Source organism: Pleurodeles waltl, chromosome 9 (genome assembly GCF_031143425.1).
Source record: "Pleurodeles waltl isolate 20211129_DDA chromosome 9, aPleWal1.hap1.20221129, whole genome shotgun sequence".
Lineage (NCBI taxonomy): Eukaryota > Metazoa > Chordata > Amphibia > Caudata > Salamandridae > Pleurodeles > Pleurodeles waltl.
Genome location: NC_090448.1, coordinates 411,324,344 through 411,338,032, shown reverse-complemented (window position 1 = coordinate 411,338,032; position 13,689 = coordinate 411,324,344). Strand labels below are relative to the sequence as shown.

The 13,689-nt window shown below is 43.1% G+C and overlaps 1 long non-coding RNA gene across 1 annotated transcript in view; it reads right to left on the bottom strand.

Moving 5' to 3' along the window:
* Positions 1–1,211: 1,211 nt before the first annotated feature.
* LOC138258636 (uncharacterized) overlaps positions 1,212–13,689 on the bottom strand; it is a 51,124-nt gene continuing 38,646 nt past the window's right edge. Inside the window, exon 3 of the long non-coding RNA XR_011198470.1 lies at positions 1,212–1,291. This is a non-coding gene — a long non-coding RNA (uncharacterized lncRNA). The remainder of the gene's footprint in view (positions 1,292–13,689) is intronic.

Sequence of the window (13,689 nt, the reverse complement as noted above, 5' to 3'; positions counted from 1 at the left end):
CATCATGTGCTACTCAAATAACAGTAGAGTAGAAAAAGAATAACTTTAGCTCTTTTTATACTTACCTGGATGCTTTGTCCTTAACTTAAGGCTTATTATTCAGAGGGGACTGTGGATGGAACCCAGGAGAAGCCTGGAGATACTAGCCTGAGCTAAGGAAAATAAAAGAAGACAAGGAACTTAACAAACAGAAGGACATCTATTATATAGTTTTGTTTTGTTGATTCATTTCCTCCCTTTCTTCTCTTCTACGTCTGAATTAAGACTAGTGGAACTGATTGGCATCTTTATGATTGACAATGAAGAGATTTTTTATACTGAGTTCAAGTTCGGCTGAACAAAGTGAAGTCTCATGTTCTTCACAGAAAAAAGAGGAAGGGAAGCGAAAAACCAAGTACAGAAAGTATGATGACAGGTATCTAGATTATGGTTTCTCATGTGCACAGGTTAATAATGAGGAGCGTCCTCAGTGTGTAATCTGTTTAAAAGCTTTGTCTTTAGAATCCTTGCTTCCAAGTAAACTAAAGCATAATCTTGAAAGTCTTCACCCAAATGTGGTTGGAAAGCCAAGGGAATTTTTCCAAAGAAAACTTACGGAAGCCAACCTACAAAAGTCCACTTTCTCAAAACAAGCCAAAGTTAATAGTAATGCCCTCCTGTCTTCTTATAAAGTGGCCTATTGTGTTGCACAGTGTAAACAACCACACACAATTGCAGAAGAGCTGACTTTGCCTGCTGCTTTTGATATGGTAACCATCATGCTCGGCGAAGATGAGGGTAAATAGCTGCTCAAAGTGCCCTTCCTAAAAATGCTATTAGCCGGAGGATAAATGATATGGCTGACGATATTAACCATCAGCTCATCTGTAACTTAAGAGGCAACAGACAACCAAAAAGACACCCATCTTATTTGTTATGTCAGGTTTATTAATGAAAAAAAAATTGTTGAGGATTTGTTGTTCTGTAAAGAAATGAAAGGTGGACTTACCGGTGAAGACTTGTTTGCGGTTGTGGGTGATTTTATGGTAGAGAATGGCAATTCTCCAATTAACATACGGAGAGAATCTTTATTTTATTAAGGACAACAGAGGCTAACATTATGCAATAAACCTTTATTGCTGCCCCAACATGGAGCCCTTTAGAGAATATTAATACATCACAAAAACGGTATTCCAAAACATAACATTTAACAATATGTAACTCCCTGTCGCTAAGCATCTTCCTCTTAAGCTGCGACGAGACAGACGATGTTGCTTTGTCTTGACTGTGCACGTTTCTTAAAGCAGGTTATCTGAAAGAAAAAAATATGAGTGATACCATCAGAGAATCTATTACTCAATTTTCCTTAAAAGAAAGAACTTTTAGAATTAGTGTAGCATTAAACCCAACATATGCATAACAAATAAAGATAAAGGTCATGAGAAAAAAACATGGGAGTGGAGGGCGGGATAATGTTAGCCTCCGTTGTCCTTAATAAAATCAAGATTCTCTCTGTATGGTAATTGGAGAATCGCCATTTCATTACAGGATGTGAGGCTACCATAATGCATGCATGTTTAAAGCTTTCCAATGCTACACCACTCACCTGTTCCACTGGCTTGATAAAAAGTTGCAAAAGTGCTAGCGCTTGACCAATCTGCTGCTTTCATAATAACAGCAAGCGTGCCACCTGCCCAAAACACTTTACTGGCCATAGCACCCCTAGAAGAAAAATAAGTCAAATCTATTCCTGCTTCAAGCATAACAGCCCTTACCCATCATGAAATAGTAGCTGTGTAAACTTCTCTATGAGGTTTAACATATGAAATTAACAATTGATTCTCCCCATTTGGTCTGAATTCCAACATTGCCTGTTCGTAAGCCCTTATACAACTTCCAACACACAATTTTTTACATTCTTTAAAATATGGGTAAAAAATGTTTTCAGGCATTGTTTTTGTCCTTTTCAAGATCTCAAAATAGATCCCATCTGGGGTATAGAATCTACTAGAAGTCTCAAGTGCCTTCACATCCAAAACTCTTCTGAAAGATATTAGACAGAGTAAGGTTGCCAGTTTTAACAAAATCTGTTTCCTAGACAGGTAGGAATTGTCAGGCCAGGAGATAAACAAGTTGAACACATCATTAACATTCCAAAGTGAATCATACCTAGCCTTAGGTAGACACCGAAGTCTGATTCCTTTGATTACTCTGCATTTCAAAGGGTCACTACCAATAGCGTAGTCATTTACTAGTGAATGACCGGCCGAAATACCAGATCTGTAACAATTCACGGTCCTATAAGAGAGGCCTGCTCTAAACAGCTGTGCTAAGACGTTTGCAACTTCTACTAAAAGGAGGGTCCACAGGATCCAAGTTCCTCTCCAAGCACCAACTACACCATTTACTCCATACTCCTGCATATCTTTTACTGGTACCCGGTGCCCATGATTCTTCCGAAAGATCTTTAGCTTCTCCTGAAAGGCCTGAGTATCTCTCAGATCTTCTGAAATCTTCCAAACAAGAAGATTCAGGTTTTCTTCTAGCACCAAAGGGTGCTCCTTACTTTCCTGACTCTCTAAAAGACCTGAAGTTCCTAAAATCATACGAGGAACTTCCACTGCCAGTTCCATTATTCCTGGGAACCAAATCTCTGAGCTCCAAAGGGGAGTCACCCCTATTCAAGATCTCAAAATAGATCCCATCTGGGGTATAGAATCTACTAGAAGTCTCAAGTGCCTTCACATCCAAAACTCTTCTGAAAGATATTAGACAGAGTAAGGTTGCCAGTTTTAACAAAATCTGTTTCCTAGACAGGTAGGAATTGTCAGGCCAGGAGATAAACAAGTTGAACACATCATTAACATTCCAAAGTGAATCATACCTAGCCTTAGGTAGACGCCGAAGTCTGATTCCTTTGATTACTCTGCGTTTCAAAGGGTCACTACCAATAGAATAGTCATTTACTAGTGAATGACCGGCCGAAATACCAGATCTGTAACAATTCACGGTCCTATGAGAGAGAGGCCTGCTCTAAATAGCTGTGCTAAGACGTTTGCTACTTCTACTAAAAGGAGGGTCCACAGGATCCAAATTCCTCTCCAAGCACCAACTACACCATTTACTCCATACTCCTGCATATCTTTTACTGGTACCCGGTGCCCATGATTCTTCCAAAAGATCTTTAGCTTCTCCTGAAAGGCCTGAGTATCTCTCAGATCTTCTGAAATCTTCCAAACAAGAAGATTCAGGTTTCCTTCTAGCACCAAAGGGTGCTCCTTACTTTCCTGACTCTCTAAAAGACCTGAAGTTCCTAAAATCATACGAGGAACTTCCACTGCCAGTTCCATTATTCCTGGGAACCAAATCTCTGAGCTCCAAAGGGGAGTCACCAGAACAATGCTGCAGTATTCTTTCTGAACTTTCAGTAACACCTTTTGAATCAGAATGAAGAGGGGAAAAGCATAGCAATTCTCTCTCATCCACATCTGCACAAAAGCATCCACCGTCAATGCTTTGGGATCTGGTCTTCAGCTGTAAGATTTCTCTACCTGAAACATCAGTCTGCTGGCAAACAGATCTATCTGAAAGGAGCCCCACAGATTCTGAATTTTCTGGAAATACTTCGGATTCAATTTCCAATCGCTGGAATCATTTAAGTACCTTGATTTGAAGTCTGATCTGACATTCTGATGACCTGGGATAAACTCTGCCTTCAAAACTATGCTCTGACTCCAACAAAAATACCAAATTTCCCTTGCTAAATCTGCAAGTTTCTTTGACCTTGCTCCCCCTAGGCAATTGATACAAGACACTGTCGTGAAGTTGTCCATTCTGATCAATACTGCAGTGTTGGCAAGAGTCGACTTGAAACTCATTAATGCATTGAGGCCTGCTAATAGTTCTAGACAATTTATATGAAGGTACAATTCCTCCATGAACCACTTTCCCCCTGTGTCTAGTTTCCCCAGTTTGGCACCCCAATCAAGTATGCTTGCATCGGACTCTAAAATAAATTCTGGGGTATTTCCAAATATAGCTTTTCTGTTCCAGCTGTCCAGATTGTTCGACCACCATTGAAGATCCTCTCAAGCTTCCTTGGACAGTGGAATGGTATCCGCATACCACAGACTTCTCCTCACCCCCATCATTTTCAGTCTCTGGAGAGTCCTGTAGTGCAGTGATCCTGGGGAGACTGCCTGAGTGGATGAAGATAAGAGACCAATCACCGTTGCTAGGTCTCTCAGACTTCCCACTTCCTTTCCTAAAACGTTAGATACCTCTTTCTTGATCTTTGCCAACTTTTTTTCGTGACATAATTGAGTTGAGTTGGTGTCTATCTGAAATCCTAGAAATTCCAGATTCTGTGTGGGCTTCATGATTGACTTTTCCACATTGATAATAAAGCCCAGTGTTTGCAAGAGATCTTTTGTCCATGTCATGTGCATCAACAATTCTCCCTGATCTTGGGACATCAACAACATATCGTCCAGATAAATCACCAGACGTACCCCCCTTTTTCTCAGAATGCGACTACAGGGTGAAGGACTTTGGTGAGACACAAAGGGGCTGATGATAGACCAAATGGAAGACAGCAAAATGGGTACAAGACACCTTTCCACCTAAACTGCAAATACTTCTGTGAGTCTAAGTCCATTCCTGTAAAATGTCTTGTAGAAGATGGATCCCTTCCATCTTGAAGTGTCTGTATACTAAAAATGTGTTAAACCCATTTAAATTTATTACAGGCCGCCAACCCTTGTCCTTCTTGTTTACCAAGAAAACAGTGCTTGCAAAACCTCTTTCTGAGTTTCTGACTTTGCATTTAGCTCCTTTGAGCAACATCTGTGAGACCTCTGCATCCACCAATGACAGCTGTTCCTGCTTAGTGTTAATTCTCTCGGGTGGCAATCCTGAAAAGGAATCTGACAGAAATCTATTTTGAATCCGCTTACAGTGTCTAAAACCCATACGTCCTTTGTTATAATTAGCCAATTTTGGGCAAAAAATCGTAACCTTCCTCCTACTTTTGGTTGGAAAAAAAATAGGAGGGCTTACCTTGATCTCCAGATCCTTGTGATTTGCCCCTGTTGCCTCTTGAGCGTGAAGCGCAACCTCTTTGTGGGTAGAAAATATTGTTTGCTCTGAAACTTCTTCCATATCCCCGCTGGCCCTGACGGTAGTATTGGGACCTTGGCATTCCATGGCTGATAGCCAGTCCCCTCTTGTCAGCCCTTCCGAAAACCCTATTGTTAAACTTTCTCCTCATATTAGACTGTGCCTTATTAAAGGCAGTAAAAGTAGATACGTATTTAACCAACGTCTTTATAAAATTGTCTCCAAAAAGAAGGCCATTTGGGTCCCCTGGAATCTCCTTGTTTGCAAGGTCCCCCAACTTCAGGTTCATTTTCTTCAAAATGGCTCTACTTCTTTTGGCAATTAGACTCGCATTTCATTGCCGAGGAGGCATAAGGCCTGTTGACCCCAACCACAGAGAAGTTCTAAGTCTGCAGGGATACCCTTAAGTGAGGCTTCTTCAGCCATATCCAAGATCCTGGCCAGTGGACCCAGAATGTCCGGTAGTCTATCTTGGCATTGTTTGAGGCAATGCTCAAGACCCTTCCTAGGATCTCTCCCTGACTTAGAAAGGAAACTGAGAAGTTTCGGGTCCAAATTAGGTGTTATCCCTGACTTATTGTCAATGAACAGTCTTGGACATTCTGCCATCATAAGGGTCTGCGTCTCTTTATCGAGGGATTTGTGGATCCAGTACTTAATAAACTAAGTCACGTGGTCCATAGTCCACCAATCCGAGCCTCTAGGGTGGACAATACGAGTAGGATTGAACATTTCCACACCTAAGGGGTCTCTAATCGTCTTTTTTTGTGAAATTGTTGGCTGATCTAAATCCTCGTCAAGGAGGTCGTTATCCAATAATTCTTGCGGATCAAAAACATATTCATCCACCTCATCCTCAGTCTTGTTTAAACCTGCATATTAATCGTCAGTATCAACACTAATATCTTTTGTGCCATGTAGGCTACTAATTTTCTTCGTGCCACGGGGGTCACCCATATCTACTGCACCAAGAAGGTCGCTCTTGCTCTGTGTGCCGCTCTGGGCACCTCATTCTTTTGTAGCGCTCAGACTACCTAAGGAATAATCGTGGCTTTTTGTTGCGCTCAGGCTATCCATAGATTGGGTATGTTCATTTGCGGTGCATAGTCCGCCCACTTTCAAAAAGTGTTTCGTTTTTTGAATAGCCTTGCCACCTTTTTTAACTTGGGGAGTTCTCTCTTCATCAGAGATAGAAAAATAGTCCTCCTCCGAAGGGTAATCCCTTTTCCTTTTTGCAAAGGCTGCTTCCACAGCCTCTTTGAGAGAGGATTTTAGTTCCCTATCTAGGAACTTTTTAAACATGTCCTCTATTTTAGATTCCCTTTCTTAAATGTTTTTTTTTTGGATTAGTAATGAATAAAGAGTTAAAATAAACAAATATCACTGCGAATGAAATAGTTAAGCTAAGCAAATATCACTGCTCCCTACCGGTTTAAACTCCCAACTGCATATGGGGTTAAACGTTGGTATGAGTGTAATACCATGGAAAGTTACCATGGAAACGCTCTGCTCAGCGTGCAACGCTTCTGTTATGTGAAAAAAACGAGACGCCGAGTGAGTCCGGCTCAGCGCTCATGCAGTGAATGTCAATTTATTTTCCAAGGTAAATATCCTTTTTTATTCTTTGATTAGCCTGCCGATCAAGGCTTCGGAGTCTGCATGCTGCTCCAGGCCTCACGAGCAACGCTTGACTCAGGCCAGAAGTGCGGAACTCCGTGCATCACCTTATTTTCTGAATGAGGCACAGGTCCATGGCCGCCCACCGCAAACGCTCAGCTTTGGGCCTAAGTGCGGGGCTCCATGCCCTGGGCCTGCGCGTCAGCAGGAAGGACGCACAGGGCCGCCCTTTGCAAATGCTCGGCTTGGGCGCAATGAAAAATTCTGTATTGTTAGCCTGCGCGTCATTCAAAAGACGCGCAGGCCTTGATAACAGGAAGAACTCTGCCGTAAATTGGCAGAGTGTCAAGAAAAAGATTGAATATTATTATACATTATATATACCATAAATAATAACTATACATTATATATACCAGTGTCTAAACACTTACCTCCAGGTATGCTGTAAGAAAATAAAGTTAGATAAACAAGAACTACAGATCAGGGCATAGTACTTACTGTGTAGGAGCAGCAAATAAAAGAAGATGCTTAGCAACAGGGAGTTACATAATGTTAAATGTTCTGTTGTGAAATACTGTGTTTGTGATGTATTAATATTCTTTAAAGGGCTGCATGTTGGGGCAGCAATAAAGGTTTATTGCATAATGGTAGCCTCCAGTCCTGTAATGAAATCAGATTGACTGGGACAGATGTGTTTGAGTTTGTACAGACGGGGATTGTTCAATGGCAGGATGCTATCAAGGACTTCAAGCTTGCATATGGTCCAAAGCACCTAATGCTGTTTGGACACACTGTATAATACACAGAGAAGCACTAGCAGCAGGAAACCTCAGTGAAGAAGTGCATAATATTCTGAAAATAGTCATCAAAGGGATACATTCTATTAGAACAAGACCAATGAAAGCAAGATGTTTTGCTAAGCTGTGTGAAGACATGGGTGGCGAACACTCATGCCTCTTGTTCTACAGCAGTTCTCGATAGCTCTCTCTCGGTACCTTCCTGCTTAGAGTGTCTGAGCTTAGGAATGAAATATACTCATATCTACACGATGATGAACATTGTTTTGCCGACAAATTTATTGATGCAAACTTTCTAATACAAATGGCTTTTCTTTCTGATCTTTTTGAAAAACTGAAAGCACTGAACAAGTCCTTGCAAGGTAATAATACTATTATCTTGCAGCTCTCAGACAAAGTTTCAGGCTTTAAGAAAAAAGTGATCCTTTGGAAAGGAAGTGTAAGTAAAGGTGACTATAAGTGTTTTCCTTCATTGGACAAGTTTCTGTAAGACAATGAGATGGCATTAAAGGAGGAACTGAGGACAGTTTGTGTTCTGTATTTGTCACAGCTACATTTTTACCTTCAGAAATATTTCCAAGAGGATGAAGTGGAGCCAATAAAATGGGTGCGAGACCCCTTCAATGCTGAGATACCTCAGCGTTTCAACAACGAGGAAGCAGAAAAACTCTGACACTTCAAGTGACTCAACATTGAAAGTACAGTTCCAGTCTCTGTCATTGCTTGAGTTTTGGTGCCAAACTGAAGATGAACACCCAGTGATTAACAAGAGTGCCCGGCATGTTTTGATCCCGTTTGCTACTTCCTACCTTTCTGAATCTGGTTTCTCAGCAGTTGCGCTGATGAAGTAAAAATATAGGGCAAAAATTCACCTTGGAAAAGAAATGCGTGTTGCCATCTAAAAAATAACACCAAGATTTGAGGTGCTATGTAAAGAAAAACAAACACATCCATCTCACTAGGATTTTCAAAACAAATTTAGGCCTTTCTATTTTGTTTACATTCGGACTCCCTGGTTTTTCTCGTTAATTAAAAAACATTTTCTGCAGAACTTTGTTGTGTGGTTAATCTTACATGTGTTCAAAAAAGGTTGCTAATTCATGGATACATTTTTGGCCATTAATATTGTATTGCTTCTGACTTAACTAAATTAAAAACATTTCTTAAAGTAAACAATTTATATATTTATTTTGGAACCAATATGATAATACCTTCATCGCCTTCATCCCAATTATTTGCAGGGAGAAAAATTGAAGTACTCCCGAGGCTGGGCTTACATCGCCCAACCGAAAACAAAGTGACATAATGGGGAGCCGTGGGCAATGGCCAATATAGGTGAAGGGAGTCGCGGATCGAAAAAGTTTGGGAACCACTGACTTAGGGGTATGGATAACACACTCTGATGTTGAATACCATGAGGCGAATATGGCACCCCTTCTGCAGCACTTAGAGCAAGACATGGAAAATTGGCAGTTGCTGCCACACTCCATGGTAGGGAAAGCAGCAATGTTCAAAATTATGGCGCTCCCTAGAATGCTGTACGTTCTACAAAATATACCACATAGAATACCAGATATGTTTTTCACTAAGATAGATGACCTGGTAAGAAAGCTGCTATGGGCAGGAGGGCAACCCAGAATATCTTTTAAAACACTATAGGGGTCCAGGTTTGATGGGGGAATTGCATTGCCTAGTGTGCGGAAGTACTATGAAGCAGCGTAAGTCAGTGTAGTAAATGACTGTGCATATACGGAGGCTGACAACCCAGTTTTCTGGAGAGATTAAACAGGGATGGGGACACATAGCTACCTGCATGCATTATACGGAGGAAGAACTCCAACAAAAATGTACCCGGCGACACACAGGGTAATCGAAATCTGGAGGACACTGATGAAGGATGCGGGATAGAGCGAGAGATTAACCCCCAAGGCCCCACTATGGAAAGGTACAGGGTTAAAAGAGGTCTTGTCACTGCAGGGATTCAAAGGGTGGGATGCTATATGTAGTATGGGAAGTATGGGACGCAAATGGGATAGTCCCGTTCTCATACCTACAGACAGAATATCAGATGACGATGTCCCTGTGGCTCAAATATGGCCAACTATCCCATGCCCTCAAAAATAACATTCCTCCAGATGAGGAGACGCAAGAAAATTCCCTACTAGAAAACAGGTTGCTGAGCGGGAGAGCTGAAAAAAAACTAGTATCACTGACATACAGCACTTTGATGAGGAATACACAAGGTTCACTGACAAAATAACAAGATAGATGGGAATTAGACACAGGGAACCTAGAGGATGAAGATTGGGAGGAGGCACTAGAATTTCCAAAAAAGTGTCAAAAAAGCAAGCTTCCAGCTTGTCCAGCTTCAAATATTACACTGTGTCTACTACACATGGACCTTCTTACACAAGATAAGATGGATAAGCGGAGCGGGCTGTAAGAGAGTCTGTGGAATGGAAGGCTCCTTTATGCCTATTCTGTGGAGCTGCCCACATCTTCAGGGGTTCTGGGGAAAGTTGGAAAGCTCATTGATGGCTGCAATAGGCGAGAACTTAAGTCTGACACCAAGAATAGTCTTACTGGACATTTGGGAGACCTCAGACCACACACCTTATAAAAAAACGCTCATAAATATGGGCTGCATGGTGGGCAAGGGAGATATAGCCCAAAGATGGGGATCAGCCACGCCCCCTACACATCAGAACTGAGAAATAGGAATAGATTACTGCAGAATTATAGAAAAAGAAGTGTACAAGAGCAGAGGATGTATGAAGTAATATGAAAAAATATGGGGAGGATGGGAAATGGAAATATGAATGAACACTGACCTTTGACAGAGGCACGCCTCCTATATTAAAAGTATAGAGCTAGATAGCAAAGAACGGCATGAAAGGCAAAACAGGAAACATATATTACTGGACTAAAGATATCGGCGGGTGGGACCAGGGTGGGACAGAAGGTGAGATGAGACGTTAAAGATGTTAATTGTTTGTATGATTGTACTGACTGTCATTACAACAATAAAAATAAAAATATTTTTAAAAAACTTGAAATAGGCTTGTCATCCATTTCCACTGGCCCCACATGTCTCAAAAGGTGAAGGAGTTTTGAAGCTCCTGTGTCACTTGTCAAGCCAGTGGTAAGACAGGTGGCCACCCAAAGGTCCCCTAATTCCACTACCAGTGGTTGGGGTGCTGGTTGAAAGGCTTGGTGTGGACATAGTGGGTCCACTTGAGCCACCCACAGACTAAGGAAATCAATATATACTGGTAGTAGTTTATCATGTTACCAGGTATCCTGAAGCAACTCCCCTTGGGTCTAATACAGCTCCTGCAGTAGCCAAAGCCCTCATTGGTATTTTTACCAAGGAGGGTTTCCTAAGGAGGTGGTTTCTGATGGAGGAGCCAACTTCATGTCAGCTTACCTAAACCACACGTGGAATGAGTGTGGGATGACTGATAAGTTCACCATACCATCCACAAACCAATGGACTTGTTGAGAGGTTTAACAAGACATTGAAGGACATGGTCATAAGAAGATGGGATGTCTTCTTGCCATGCTTGCTTTTCACCTACAGAGAGGTGGCTCAGAAAGGAGTAGGGTTCTCCCTTTTGAACTTAACCTGTTAGGGGACAATTTGCACTTGTGAAGGAGGCTTGGGAGAGACCGCTCCATGAGCCTCAGCAAGATGTGATGGACTATGTGCTTGGCCTCTACTCTAGGATGGCAGAGAACATGGGAAAAGCATCCAAAAACCCTAACACCAGCCAACAGCTCCAGAAGTAGTGGTATGACCAAAAGGCTGCACTGGTGGAGTTTACACCAGAAAAGAAGGTATGGTTTCTGGAGCCTGTGGTTCCCAGGGCACTTCAGGACAAGTGCAGTGGCACTTACCCTACCTTAGAGAAGAAAAGTGAAGTCACCTACTTGGTAGACCTGGGTATTAGCAGGACACCCAAAAGGGTGATCCACGTGAACCAACTCAAGCTTTTCTGTGACAGGGCTGCTGTAACCATGCTGATGGTTACTACTGAAAACAGGAAGCAGAGAGTTAACCTCTCCCTAAGCTCCTCTCTCACAACCATAAAGATGGGTCAGTTGATGGAGTTGTCTAGTCAGACACCCTCACTGCCCAACAGCAGGCTGACTGCAGCTCCCTCTTGCAGCAGTATGCTGAACTCTTTTCCTTGATCCCTAGACAGACACACTGGTGTACCCATGACGTGGACACTGGAGACAGCTTGCCTGTCAAATCCAAGATATATCAGCAGTCTGACCAAGTTAAGGAAATCATCAAAGTTGAAGTCAACAAGATGCTGGATTTAGGGATTATTGAACCCTCTGACAGCCCGTGGGCCAGCCCAGTGGTCTTAGTCCTCAAGCCTCATCCACAGGGTGGAAATAAAGAAATTGGGTTCTGTGTGGACTACAGAGGTCTCAAATCTGTCAGACAGATGCTCACCCTATTCAAAGGGTGATAGACAAATTAGGTGCAACAAATTTTCTTACTACCTTTCACCTGGCTGCAGGGTACTGGCAAATTTGCATGGCACCAGGAGCAAAAGAAAGGACTGGATTCTCTACACCTGATGGGCATTATCAGTTTACTCTTATGCCCTTTGGTTTAAAGAATGCCCCAGCCACCTTCCAAAGGTTGGTGAATCAAACCCTTGCTAGCCTGGAGTCCTTCGGTGCAGCATAACTAGATGATAATGCTGTCTTTAGCTCCTCCTGGCAGGATCACCTGGTCCACCTGGGGAAGGTTTTGCAGGCTCTGCAATCTGCAGGCCTCACTATCAAGGCATCCAATGCCAGATAGGGCAGGGCACTGTTGTATACTTGGGCCACCTTGTAGGTGGAGGCCAAGTGCAACCTTTACAACCCAAGATCCAGACAATTCTGGACTGGGAAGCTCCTAAAACCGAGACTCAGGTCAGGGCATTCCTTGGCTTGACTGGTTATTATAGGAGGTTTGTGAAGGGGTATAGATCCATTGTGACCCCATCACAGAACTGATCTTTAAGAAGATGCCCAAGAAAGTAAACTGGACTGTTAGTTGTCAAAAGGCCTTTGACACCCTGAAGGAGGCAATGTGCTCAGCACCCCTTCTCAAAGCCCCAGGCTACTCTAAGCAGTTCATTGTTCAGACAGATACCTCTGAACATGGGATAGGAGCAGTCTTGCCTCAGACCATTGATGATGGCCATGACCAACTTGTTTCTTTTATTAGTAGGAGGTTACTCTACAGGGACCAGCATTAGTGTGCCATTGAGAGGGAGGCCTTTGCTGTGGTTTGGTTCCTGGAGAAGTTGAGACCATACTTGTTTGGTACTCACTTCATTGTTCAAACTGACCACAGACCTCTCAGATGGCTAATGCAAATGAAAGGTGGGAACCCTAAACTTTTGAGGTGGTCCATCTCCCTACAGGGAGTGGACTTTACAGTGAAACATAGACTTGGGTCTGCCCATGCCAATACAGATGGACTTTCCATGTTCTTCCACTTAGACAATGAAGACTATCTTGGGAAAAGGTAGGCTAATCCTCTTTCGTTTGAGAGGGGGTTGTGTAGGGAAGTTACCCTTTTGGCATTGCTACCTCCCCCTTTTTGCCTGATATTGATGCTAACTTGACTGAGTGTGTGCTGGGATCCTGCTAACCAGGCCACAGCACCAGTGTTATTTCCCTAAACTGCTTAAGACTATGGGGGTGATTCTAACCCTGGCGGTCGGTGATAAAGCGGCGGCCAACCCGCCAACAGGCTGGATGTCCAAAAAATGGAATTCTGACCCTGGCGGGAACCGCCAACACAGCCCGCCACATTAACACTCCGCCCGCCGCGGCGGTACAGACAAACAGCGCGGCGGTCACCGCCAACAGGCAGGCGGCAGACAATGTACCGCCCACCCTATCACAACTCACCAATCCGCCACCTTTTCCGGGGCGGGAGCCCCGCCGATAAAAACACGGCGGAAACAGACTACGAACGGGAAAACGCTCACCTCTACGCACTCCACGAGGAAGGAGGACAGCATGGAACCCAAATTAAACATACTACCTGCTCTCGTCTACCTGCTCATCTACCACGAGTACGAACGCCGGCGCAGACGACAACGGTGAGTACTGCACCTACGACACACGGGAGGGGGGAGGAGGAAAGCTTACAGGCACAACA